Source organism: Megalobrama amblycephala, linkage group LG12, assembly GCF_018812025.1.
Source record: "Megalobrama amblycephala isolate DHTTF-2021 linkage group LG12, ASM1881202v1, whole genome shotgun sequence".
NCBI lineage: Eukaryota > Metazoa > Chordata > Actinopteri > Cypriniformes > Xenocyprididae > Megalobrama > Megalobrama amblycephala.
The window spans coordinates 2,339,142-2,353,535 of record NC_063055.1 but is presented as its reverse complement, the minus strand read 5'-3'; the positions used below and the strand labels follow the sequence as shown (position 1 = coordinate 2,353,535).

Below are 14,394 nucleotides of genomic sequence, written 5' to 3'. Positions count from 1 at the left end.
ATGTCATTTTTAATGCAAAGATGACATTGTTTGAGATGTCTTTGTTACGACAACTTGACATAAACCAACACATCATAACCTGTCAATGTCTTTGTCATGACAACTTGACATTAGCAAAACATCATAACCTGTCATAAACATGACATAGCCGATTAATTATCAAACTTAAAAAAAACTACATAGCTTTATGGGTTAACATTACATTACATTATTTTGGTAACATTTCAGTATAGGGAACACATATATAAACGATTAACTATGACTTTTCCCTCAATAAACTCTTAATTTACTGCTTATTATAGTTAATTGTTAGGTTTAGGTATTGGGTAGGATTAAGAATGTAGAATAAGATCATGCAGAATAAGGCATTAATATGTGCTTTATAAGTACTAATAAATAGCCAATATTTTAGCCATATGAATGCTAATAGTAATAAGCAACTAAAAGACCCTAAAATAAAGTGTTACCATTATTTTATAACAGTGTCATCTTTTTTACGAAATGTGAAATTGTCTATTATCTGACCTTCTGTTGGAGGAAACTTAAAAAAAAAAAAAAAAAAAACATGAAATGAAAAATAGTCATGACGCTGTTATAAAATTATTTGTCAGAGTATTGTCACTTAATGACATTTTAATGACAAGTTCAATTTGTACCACTGTACTTGAGCTCAAGATACATATTCATGACACTATTATAATGGCCTCATGACAGCCAATGTCAAAACCAACGACATGACAGTTTAATGCAATGTTAACCCATGAAGCTAAATAATGTCAAGTTGTCATGACAAAGACACTGACAGGTTATGATGTATTGGTTTATGTCAAGTTGTCATAACTCGGACATCTCAAACAATGTCATCTTTGCATTAAAAATGACATAACTGAGCGAATGACACTTAATGACAGCTGTCATAAACATTCATAAAACCTCCTTCATATTCATGACATGTGTCATGTCATGATTATGAAGGTGTCATGTCAGTCTTATGCACACCCCTTCAAGTAAAGTGTTACCGTTATTTTTTATGTTTACTTTATAATAATCAGTAAAGATTTCACAGTAAAAAGACACTGAGGTGTCTAATAATTGATCTCTGATGAGTTTTATACATTTGTAGATGTTTTAATGAGGTATTTGTATAATTAAAATGAATACTAATAGTCTCTGTTTAGCTGATCATCCATAGAACAAACAAAACAAGCCCTGAAAATTGATAAAAGAATACATATTATACAGACACTTAATATTGAATTAGATAATCAGATGATTAGTTAATTGCATCTGATAGTCCTATACTTTCAATAAAACATTTGCAATGGGTTTGTAAAAGCTGTTTTCAAAGCTTCGAACCGATTGCTTCGCAAAAATGATTCACTGTTTTGAAGCGTTTGAAACGCCACACGCTGGTGACCCCTGCTGGCCAAAACAGTGTAAATGCAACAAAAACTCATGCCAAATTTATTGAAACTATAGGACTATCGTATGAAATTAACTAATCATCTAATTATCTAATTAAATATTAAGTTTCTGTATAATATGTATTTTTTTTTAAATCAATTTTCAGGGCTTTTTTTTTTTTGTTCTATGGATGATCAGCTAAACAGAGACCATTAACTACTATTATGCCTTTTAATTATACAAATACCTCATTAATACATCTACAAATGCATAAAACTCATCAGAGATCAGGTAATAGACAGTTATGATAATAATTAATGATAATAATCTTACATTGGTTTACAATGTTTCAATGTTTAACACGTACATTACCATATACTGTTAATATTTTCTTATTTCTTGTGCTTCACTTTTTAACTGTCTTTGTGCAATATTGTCTTGGGCAACTTTTTTGTTATGTTATCTGCACATCATGGACACACCTAGACAAAAGAAGAAATAGTTCTTGGACATGAAGAAAATTCATCTTTTTGTACCTGCATCAGCAAATTATTTGTAGAAATTTTAAGCAAACAAGTTTAAGATTGCTTGTTACTTGTTTATATACTCATTCATTTAATAATTTACTTAATTTTATCATCACAGGAAATGACTCGGAACATGTGTGAATCATTGTCCATTGCAATTGCGAGCAACTGATAAAGAAAAATGCCATGTCCCAGCAGACACCTTAATGTTGAAAAGACTTCAAACTGACATCAAACATTGATCAAAAAACAGGACAAAAACTTGACGTCCATTTGATGTCCACACACTGATGTTCTTTCAACCACCAAAATAACAACACAAAAGCAATGAAAGAAGTTTTATTCAGCAAATCTGAAATCAATAATACAAATGTCAATAATCGGTTTCAGTTTGAATTGGAAGTTTGCGTTCTTCATCAGCTAATTTACATAGTGCTGTTCCACAGGGTTATACTTGGGCCTATTTTATTTTCATTGCACATGTGCCCTTCAGGCTCATTTTTTCACAAATACAATATTATGTATCATCTGTACGCAGATGACAGTTATATATTCCAATAGATCCGAAAGGCTCCCAATCTTGTGATGCACTTGTACTTGCTTAGGCGAGATTAAGGTTTTGTTGGCGAGCAATTTTCTTCATCTTAATATTAATAAGACTGAGTGTGTTGTCTTTGGACCCTCTTCTGTCTCTAAGGATAATATAAGTAGGTTGGCCTCTATGTTGATAATTTGGGTGTTTTTATGGATTTGGTTTTAGATAAACAGGTTTCTAGTGTTGTTAGGGCTGGTTTTTATCAACTTAGATTTATTTCTAAACTGAAACCTGTTCTCTCCTTTAAGGACCTGGAGACTGTTATTCATGCATTTGGATCATCACGCATTGACTACTTTTATTCTTTATAGGCATCACACAGGGTCAATTATCCCACTTCAATTAATGCTGCAGCCAGACTTTTGACTCGTACAAAGAAGAGAGAAAGAATTAAGACAGTTCTGGTTTCTTTACACTGGTTGCCTGTAAAATTCAGAATTGAGTTTAAGGTTTAGTTGATGGTTTTTAAAGTGTTGCATGGTATTGCCCCAAAATATATTATTGACCTTTTAATACCTTATCAAAATAAGAGAATTATGAGATCTTCTAGTCAGATGATTCTTCATGTTCCTAAAACTAGATTAAAATAAAAGGGTGATCGGACCTTCTCTGTGGCAGCTCTACGCTGATGGAACAAATGCACATTAAATCTTCTCCATCTGTGGATGCTTTTAAGTCTAGTTTGAAGTCGGAAGGCGAAGGCGAGCCAGAGATATCACGAAAAATTTGCAAATTTTGTGTGAAAATTATGAAGAAGAAATATACTTAATCGCTCCAAACTGTAGTGGAGCTGACAGATTATTTCTGACATAAAATACAGCATATAATTTGTAAATATGTAGTACAAAACACAATAATCAACACACAAACAGCAAACACAACATTCTGACATCTCACAGTGTAAAATCCTTACTGCAGTGGGAATAAAAGAATGACTGTGCCGATTGATTTCAAGTAGGGATACTATAATTCATACCAGAAGAAATCATGTTAAATTCATGAACAGTGGATGAGATGAAGAGCAGCTCTAGCTTTCTGTGAAACAACCATTGATGATCCGGTCTGCTTAATGACAATAATCTTACATTGGTTGACAATGTTTCAGTGTTTAACATTTACCATACTGTTAATATTTTCTTCACTTTTTAACTGTCTTTGTGCAATATTGTCTTGGGCAACTTTTTTCTGTTATGTTATCTGAACATCATGGACACACCTAGACAAAAGAAGAAATAGTTCTTGGACACACAACAGAAGTTGAACACACACATTTCTTACTTGTTATTATTTCTTGAAATGCCATATATGGTAAGGTTTATTTGTCAAGTGAAGTTATTGATGCTGAAGGTTGTGATGTAAAGAACAGGTGGAGTCAGTCACATCTATATTAGTTTTGGTCAAACACATCTGGAGCATCAGAGTCGGTCAGACACTGAGAGTGAATCATCACATAATCATTCTGTTCAGAGATCAGCACTAAGGTAAGACAATGAAGAATATTAACATAATAAGAGAGATCATACAAAATGCATGTTATTTTTTATTTAGTACTGTCCTGAGTAAGATATTTAAGATAAAATATGTTTACATATAATTCACAAGACAAAAAAATTGCTGAATTTATTAAAATAACCCCATTCAAAAGTTTGTGAACCATTGAATCTCAACACTGTGTGTGGTTACCTGATGATCCACGACTGTTTGTGTGTTTTGTGATGGTTGTTCATGAGTCTCTTGTTTGTCCTGAGCAGTTAAACTGAGCTTTGTTCTTCAGAAAAATCCTCCAGATCCTGCAGATTCTTCAGTTTTCAAGCATCTTCTGCATATTTGAACCCTTTCCAGCAGTGGCTGAATGATTTTGAGATCCGTCTTTTCACACTGAGGACAACTGAGGGACTCAAACTCAACTATTAAAAAAGGTTCAAACATTCACTGATGCTCCATCGGAAACACGATGAGATAAGAGTCGGGGGGTGAAAATTTTTGAACTTATTTTGTTTAAATATCGTTGTTTTTCAATTAGTAATGCCCTTCGGAACCAACAGAAGATACTTGCATGTTTCCCGGCATAAAAATTAAGTACAATTTATCTTGATATTTGAATTCAAAAGTTTTCACCCCCCGACTCTTAACTCATCGTGTTTCCGATGGAGCATCAGTGAATGTTTGAACCTTTTTTAATAGTTGAGTTTGAGTCTCTCAGTTGTCCTCAGTGTGAAAAGACGGATCTCAAAATCATTCAGTCACTGCTGGAAAGGGTTCAAATATGCAGAAGATGCTGGAAAACTGAAGAATCTGCAGGATATGGAGGATTTTTCTGAAGAACAGAGCTCAGTTTAACTGCTCAGGACAAACAAGAGACTCATGAACAACCATCACAAAACACAAAAACAGTTGTGGATCATCAGGTAACCACACACAGTGTTGAGATTCAAGGGTTCACAAACTTTTGAACAGGGTTATTTAAAAAAATTCAGCTATTTTTTTTTCTTTGTCTTGTGAATTATATGTAAACATCTTTTATTTAAAATATCTTACTCAGGACAGTACTAAACAAAAAATAACATGCATTTTGTATGATTTCTCCTATTTTATTAAAATTATTCACATTTTCACAGATTCTGCAAGTGTTTCACATACTTTTGCTTGCAACTGAATATATACACACATACAATGCCACTTAAAAGTTTGGGATCGGTACGATTTTTAATGTTTTTGAAAGAAGTCTCTTCTGGTCACCAAGGCTGCATTTATTTGATTAAACATACAAAAAATACAGTAAAATTTTGAAATATTATAACAATTTAAAATAACTGTTGTCTATTTGAATATATTTTAAAATGTAATTTATTCCAGTAATCAAAGCTGAATTTTCAGCATCATTACTCCTTCAAAAATCATTCTAATATGATGATTTGCTGTTCAAGAAACATTTATGATAATTATCAATGTTGAAAACTAATTTTTTTCAGGATTCTCTGATGAATAGAAAGTTAAAAAGAACAGCATTTATTTGAAATAGAATCTTTTGTAACATTAAAAATGTCTTAACTGTCACCTTTTTATTACTTTAATGCCTCTTTGCTGAATAAAAGTATTAATTTCTTTACAAATAGTAATAATAATAAAATAATTCTTACTGAACCCAAACCTCTGAATGGTAGTTTATAATGTTACATATTCTTTCAGATAAATGCTGTCCTTTTGAACTTTCTATTCATCAAAGTATCCTGAAAAAAATGTACACAACTGTTTTCAACATTGATAATAATCATAAATGTTTCTTGAGCATCAAATCATCATATTAGAATGATTTCTGAAGGATCATGTGACACTGAAGACTGGAGTAATGATGCTGAAAATTCAGCTTTGATCACAGAAATAAATTACAGTTTAAAGTATATTAGGCTACAACAATAAACATTTATTTTAAATTGTAATAATATTTCACAATATTACTGTTTTTACTGGATTTCTGATCAAATAAATGCAGCTTTGGTGAGCAGAAGAGACTCAAAGTTTTGTTAATAACTCTAATTAATAACAGTGTTTTTTGTTGTTGTTGTTGTTGTTGTTGGTAATAAAGTATGATTGCATCTGGTTATGAGCCAACAATTTAGTAAACAGATTCAGGACAGTCAATGCTAAATAATCCCTGGATCTGTGTTGAGTGTCTTCACTCCATATAATGTTTTTCATTACAGATCGGCAGCATGCGTTCCACAGCTGTTTTTTTGATACTGACCGTTCTATTTAGGTAAGTAAGTAGTTTTTTGTTTGTTTTTTATACATGTTATATATATATATATATATATATGTATATATATATATATATATATATATATATATATATATATATATATATATTTCTTAGTCTCATCATACAACGAGCGTTTTCATTCTGTTTAATGTTGTGTACTGATACCTGGTACTAGCTGTGCTGTTAAAGAAAAATGATTTTCTTGTTCTTCCGGTCACATACTGTTGTAGGATTAGTGTTCTCGCTCGGCTTCAGTACTGTTGTGTCAGTGTGGAACAACTTAGCCTGACAGGGACGGTGTGCAGGGACACTTTACACCAGGATGATGGACATGACTGCTGTCCGTCCTGCTTAGGCTTGGAACATCTGAAGCAGGGTCTCACTGAAGACGCCTGCAGAGTTTACCCAGATTAAGTCCCTAATTCTGAGGGAGGCTTGAGCACACCCAGGTGAAAAAAAGTGCAGTAAAATACACTTTATTTTAGTACACTTAGTACACTTCCATACTTAAAGTGCTCTATTTTTGTGCACTTATTTTGTACTTAATATACTAAAAGCACTTCTTTAGTACTACTTAAGATAATCTTATGAACATCTAAGTGTGCTCAACTGTGCTATTTTGAGACAGCATGAAAAATGAAAACCACGTGTACACTGTAAAAAATGACCGTGATTTTAACAGTAAAAGACTGTAAAAATGCTGCGGTGAAAAACTGTCAATTGGTTTACAGAAAGTTTACGTACTATATACGGTGAATAACTGTAATAGATCTAATGGTACATTTAATGTAATTTTACGGTAAAATACCATTAAATTCACAGTTTTTGGAAGTGAAAAATAACAATTCATTGTAAAATTTTCAGTGAAAAACCGTAAATTGACATTCCCACATTTCCCTGCGTGACACTTCACATTTGATATATTTTCGTGGAAATAACTCTCTTTCTTCTTAGTTTTTCTCATTTTTTTCTAATCAGTTATGTACATTAGGGTTTTATGTTACATATAATGTTGTTAAATTAATATTTATTGCATTTTTAAAATTTCATGCATGTTACCATGATGGTGTTTAGTGTGTGTGTGAATGACACTGTGTGAACCTTCTATATGTTAGTGTTGTCCTTCTCGGCTTGTGGAAAATCTGCTTGTGATGAACTTTGATTCAATATGTGACTCTTATCACCACTGTGATTGGTGGTTGTCAGTGTATTATAAAGGTACAAAACAGATATTAGTACTTCATTAGGTTGGTAAATTAACATTATATCAGTTAATGAAATATGTTATTTTACCGTAAATTTAACAGATTTTTTTTTACGTTGCTACTGTATTTTTTACGGTAAAGTTCTGGCAACCACAGTTGCCGTTTTTTTTCCGTAAATTTTACTGGGATTTTTTTTTACAGTGTAGTACACTTGAACCCATCTTCCGTACTCATCAGACATAGGAAATACACTTAAGAGTTATTTAAAATATAAGAATAATATATACAAAATGTATTCATAATGTTGTAGGCAATAAATTATAAATACATTTTGTATATATTCATTGTATATTAATCTTATGTTTTAAATATATCATAAGTCTATTTTCTATGTCTGATAAGTATATTTAAAAGATGATAGATGTGTACTACAACTGGTAACTAAATACATTTTTTAAATACAGAGATAGTATATTAAAAGTTTAGTTCAAGTTTAGTTTAGTTCAAATTCATCGTGTCTCAAAATAGTACAGTTGAGTACACTTAGATGTTCATAAGATTATCTTAAGTAGTACTAAAGAAGTGCTTTTAGTATATTATGTAGAAAATTAGTGCACGAAAATAGAGCACTTTAAGCACATTATGAAAGTGTACTGAAGTAAAGTGTATTTTACTGCACTAAATATATTTAAATTGTGCTTTCTGGACACTTAATATATTAAAATTATACTATACATAAGTGCCTATTAAATGTATTATTTTGAAACAACTTGAAGTATAAAAAGCGTATTTCAAGATGTACTTAAGTTAATTTTTAAGCTATTTGAGCTATTTGCAATATATTAAATACATTGAAATTGTGTTAAAATGGACCCATTTTAAGTACATTTAGTGCAATTTAAATGTATTTCTTTAAATACATTTAAAATGTACTTTTAATACTTCTGTCGTACATAAAGCACATTAAAACAATACTTCAAATATACCTCGTTCAGCTCCACAGCACTCGCTCCTGCTCTGCTTCATACTGCAGTAACGTTAATAATCGCATCCATGAATACTTCAAATGATTTTAAAGGTGCAGTATGTAATATTTTCTGTCCGCTAGAGGTCACTCTTTGTGAATCTCCCCCACATTTTTGAATGGGTTTTGTTTCACAATCCTCCCCAGGGTGCGGTTATCCCTATTGCTTGTACACATTTTTTCTACCACATCTTTTCCTTCCCTTCGCCTCTCTATTAATGTGCTCTGTGAACAGCCAGCCTCTTTTGCAATGACCTTTTGTGTCTTGCCCTCCTTGTGCAAGGTGTCAATGGTCGTCTTTTGGACAACTGTCAAGTCAGCAGTCTTCCCCATGATTGTGTAGCCTACAGAACTAGACTGAGAGACCATTTAAAGGCCTTTGCAGGTGTTTTGAGTTAATTAGCTGATTAGAGTGAGGCTCCAGGTGACTTCAATATTGAACCTTTTCACAATATTCTAATTTTCTGAGATACTGAATTTGGGATTTTCCTTAGTTGTCAGTTATAATCATCAAAATTAAAAGAAATAAACATTTGAAATATATCAGTCTGTGTGTAATGAATGAATATAATATACAAGTTTCACTTTTTGAATGGAATTAGTGAAATAAATCAACTTTTTGATGATATTCTAATTATATGACCAGCACCTGTATTGGTATTATCCTTCTTGGCTTGTGGAAAAGCTGCTTGTGATGAACTTTGATTCATCATGTGACTCTCATCACCACTGTGATTGGTGGTTGTCAGTGTGTTACAAAGGTACAAAACATATATTAGTACTTCATTAGGTTGGTAAATTAACATTATATCACTTAATGAAATACGTTTTTTTACCGTAAATTTAACATTTTTTTTTTTTTTTACGTTGATACTGTATTTTTTACTGTAAAATTCTGGCAACCACAGGTGCTGTTTTTTTTTACCGTAAATTTTACAGGGATTTTCTTTTTTACAGTGTATGTACATATAAATGTGTGTGTGTTTTAGGGTTGAAACTGGACGATATGATGATATATAACATTGATATAAGTGATCACCCAGATATAGACCTACCTATATTGTATTTATATAAAGCGTTCACAGGCAAATTTGCTTTATGTATTTCCCTGGTGTCAAAATCAGGATATAAATGTCAGGAAACATGATTCCTGGTTGCATTTCAATACCCATGGATCACTGGATCTTTGGTAAGTTGTAAGGAACACTATCGACTACCTTTAGTTTAAACAGGTAATCGCTTGTTTTACTGGCGTTGTCACAGTTCCCCCTATTAAATCCAGACATTCATCAGGCTCTTTTGCCACTCAGTCCGACTAAGGGAGCGTGTTCCGGCGGGAAAGTGACGTCAGTGAATACCCTCTATACTGAGCTATTGAATTTGCACTTCCCTGAGCTAGTTAAATGGCTCCATGCTTCTCACAGGATCATCAGGCAGGGCTGACTCTGATTACGATCCATCCGCTCACGCTGCTTTTTTTCCTCGCCTTCTTACCAGTCAGTCGTGCTGTTTCATTCTGGCTTTGGGAGCACATGAAGGCCAATTTTTCTAATAGCTCCATTCTACTCTAACAACATTTAGATTAATTCAAGCACTTTCAAAGACCTATGTTTGTTTTCTCACATTTTCCAGGCCTTGAATCCATGTGTCTGAAATTCAAGTACTTGAAGTGTGGGAACCCTCACTTATATTCCAAACAAATGAAAAAATCTTACCAACCCCAAACTTTTGTTAATACTACTCCACACTTCCAACTTGTGGTGTTAAAGTTTGGTTTCATCTGATAATAGTGTCTTGGACCAACAATTCCTGCTCATAAATGGCAGCAGCTGATCTTCATGATGAAGAGTTGTTGGACCATCACAAAAAACTGTCAGTGCGGGATATATTGCTCTCTGAAGGGCACTTTGGAGTGAAAACAATCTTGGCAGCCATATTGAAGTGTCGTTCCAAACCGAAGTGCTCAAAACTGGACACTTCAAAGGGCCCTTCAGAATGAAGGATTTCGAAGGGTACAACTGATGGACACTTCGGGCCCCCATGATCCTTTGCACAGGGAAGTTGTTTGACGTCACAGAATGGGTACAGGAGGCTCGGAGTTCGATTTTACCTATAAATGCATGTATAGTAATTTTCTATATTACTGCAATATTTATACAAGTTAGATTTGGTACATCATTATGGTCAAAACAACATTGTACTTCAACAAAAATACTTTACGGCTCCCTTTATCAGTCCATTCAAATGTTTCAGATACAAAGACACAATATATTTAATGTAAAAGACCGGTAGTCGCTTATAATGTTACTACAGTAAATGAATGCGTATTAATACAAAGAGTAAACCAGGGGAAAAAGAAGGCTCCTCCTTGATTGTCTCGTTAAGATGACGCAGAAGTGCGTTCCAAAAAGTTTTTTTAACCCCTACACCCTTCATCCCTTCGAAGCTCTCACTCCGGAGGGTAAACCCTTTGAAGGGATTAGGGCATAGGGATGAGCCCTTGCAGGGTGTGTTAATCTCCCAATTGTGCTTTCACCCTTGCTCATTAAAACAGAATCTATGTTTACCTGCAGATCAGCCTGGCTGTGGCCAAAGATTGAGGTCCAAATTTCAGAGATAAGTGATGATATGAAGCGTGATGCTCTTCACTCCGCTGTTCTGGCTCTGAATATGTACTCAAGATCAAGTTCAATTGCTGAATACATCAAGAAGGTTGGTTCTTGAGTTTTACTGAGAGACTGGAATGTCTTAGTGAAATGCAGTTCATTCAGTATTGTGAATTATTTTTATTTTATTTTATTTATTTTTTTTCAGGAGCTTTATGGTGGAGAATGAGTGTTTTGTTGATGTGAGTTTGAGGAACATTAATACTGTGTCTTTTCTTACAGGAAATGGATAGAAAGTATGGGGGCAACTGGCAATGCATTATATGGTGCTACGGTTACTACATTACCTACCAATCGAACCATTATATGAAGTTCACTGTTGGGGACAAAAAAATTGTGCTCTTCAGATCGCCCTGAGGTTCAGCAACAGTTCAAACACAATTTATTTGATCCAAAACTTATAAAATATCCCCCATCAGATTGTGGTTCATGTGTTACTATCTTTTTGCTGTGAAATCTTTACTGATTTTTATAAAGTAAACATAAGAAAAACTTTTATATTGTTAGTCATATTTCAAGATGAAGAGTTAGTTTATTTTTTGACATCTTAGTTTATATTTGGCCCAACATAAAATTTGTAAATACATAGTACAAAAAACACACAATAAACAATAGACAAACAGCAAACACAACATTCTGACATCTCACAAGAATAAAATCCTTACTGCAGTGGGAATAAAAGAATGCCTGTGCCGATTGATTTCCAGTAGGGATACTATAATTCATACCAGAAGAAATTATTTTAAATTCATGAACAGTGGATGAGATGAAGAGCAGCTCTAGCGTTCTGTAAAACAACCATCTTCACTCATACATTTCTTACTTGTTATTATTTTTCTTGAAATGCCATATATGGTCAGGTTTGATTCTTAAGTAGTTTGATTGGACGCTCAAGACAAGATGTTGTTTGACCTAAGCCTATAAACATGACTGTTCTTCTGAATAAATGTGAGAATGCTTTCTATCACACTTGCTCTGTGTCTGCCTGATGACTGAGACTACAAATAATCTACCTGAGATTGAGATTTATTGAGATTTATACCAACAGCAAATAGAAAAGCAAAGTACAGATTCAATAGAAGAAGATTAGTGAAATGTCTACAGAGCTTTGATAATAAACTAAGCATTTAAATATCATCTTACTACATTATTGGCAGATATTGATATTTATATGCATTTTATGTAAGTATCTGCTATACTGTTATAAAGATCTCACTGATTTACATTACAAACATCAGAAATTCATCTTACTTTTTGTCCATATAAATATCAGCATCTGCACCAAATTTCATAATTTTGCTGTTTGTTTCTCTGAATAAAATTGAGCAGTTTTTTTAAACTCTTTGAGTATGAGCTCAGTATATCATAGTGCTCATATAATAATTGAGAATAATTAAAGGTTCAATAAAGGTTAGATATATCAGGCTTTACAGGGTTAAATGTCATCACGTTAGCATTAGTTTCACAGACTTTTTTTGCAGTTTCATTTGTCTGCTGCGAATAACTTTTCACTTCAGGTTTTTTATATTACAAAAATAAATAATTTTAAACCTTGGTTAAGAATAAACATCTAAAGGATCACATTTCAATATTTCTCCCGCCATTCTTCCGGAGAATTCCTTCTCTGTTGCTATGGAGACCAGTGACAAATGAAATAAACAGAGCTTTAAGTTTTTCAGGTGGTTTAACAGTTTTCAAGAAAGAAATACTACAGAAAGCAACCAGTATGATTACATAGTGATCAGATATAAAATAGATATTCGTCATTGTAAATATTAAATACAGATTATTCTTACATTTAAAGTTACAAAAGTTATTCAGTCAAGATCAGAGAGTGATTTTCTCTTTGTCTTTTGATCTTTGATTAACATTAATGACAGACAGCAGCAGGTTTATTAGGCTGATGTCACTTTAAGATCTAATATACTGATACACAACATGCTTTTATTTCTGTTTACGTTCCAAAACTGACTGTGTTTACCTGAATACGTGCCAAGACGGGCATTTTGACATAATTTTGTGTGTATTTGACCATTTAATAAACCACGAAAAAGGTTTCTCATGAGCTGTTTGAGAAGCGGCTTTATGAGAGCGGCACTTATATAGAGTCAGTGGCGTGTTTTTAGTGTGAGTGCGAAACCTGCGAAAATGAGTAAAATGATGCCCAATACAAGCACTATTGAACTGGAGCGAATGAGAGGAGAAAGTGTGTGTCGATCCACTGTCAGAGAAGAGAGAGAGAGAACACACAGCTGATATCAGTGTATCGATACTGCAGAAAATGACTATTGGAACAGTTTCAGATATTTCTATATTAATATGTATCAACACAATATTATTTTTGAAAACTCTAGTTGGACTGAACACTTTATGGGAGTTTATCGTCTCTGTCATTTATATTTCAACAATATCATTGATCTGACTTTACTGACGCTGCTGTTTGAGATCTGAACTGAGATGCACAGTGACAATTAGATGAACTGAACTAATTTAATAATTGATGATGTTTTTAACAGAACTGAATCAACACTGAACTGACTTCAGCTGAACAACAGTTTCTCTGAGTTTCTGTCCATTCAAAAGTCTAGTTCAGTTGCTGCTGATTCACTGTCTATCCAGTGACAGTTCTTCTTTAAAAGTGTTCATATAAACCCCGGCAGCTGCTCAACACAACTTTGTTTCTGGAGTCTGAGAGTTTTGACTGCAGGACACATCAGACGGTGAGAGTGACTGTACCTGATGTCACATGACCGCTCTGATGTCACATGACCGCTCTGTTTCACACAGGTGTGGCTGGAGAGCCTCTGCTGGTGGACAGTGAGAAGGACGTCTTTGACCACATCCAGTGGAAATACAGGGAACCATTTAGGTCATAATAGTGTATTTTAATAACAAAAGAGACATTTAGGGAAGTTATTAAAAATAAAAATATCTTATCATAAAGATGTTTATATTACTTTTTCAAATTAAATATGATTATATAATTTTTTAATTTTTTTAAATCTAGATTAACATTTTAAATCATATTTTTGTGTATTCTACACAATAACGCAGTTGATGGGAGAAACAAAGCTTTTCAAAGCTTCGAATCAATTGAACCGATTGCTTCGCAAAATGATTCACTGTTTTGAATCGTTCTAAACGCCACACGCTGGTGACCCCTGCTGGTCAAAACAGTGTAAATGCAACAAAAAATTTAAACATGCCAAACAT

The 14,394-nt window shown here is 33.2% G+C and overlaps 1 long non-coding RNA gene across 1 annotated transcript; it reads left to right on the top strand.

The window, feature by feature from the left end:
* Positions 1–3,848: 3,848 nt before the first annotated feature.
* Positions 3,849–12,150, top strand: LOC125280560. The gene is made up of 4 exons (XR_007187645.1): positions 3,849–4,007; positions 6,231–6,283; positions 11,089–11,227; positions 11,404–12,150. It is a non-coding gene; the product is annotated as an uncharacterized LOC125280560 (long non-coding RNA).
* Positions 12,151–14,394: the final 2,244 nt, after the last annotated feature.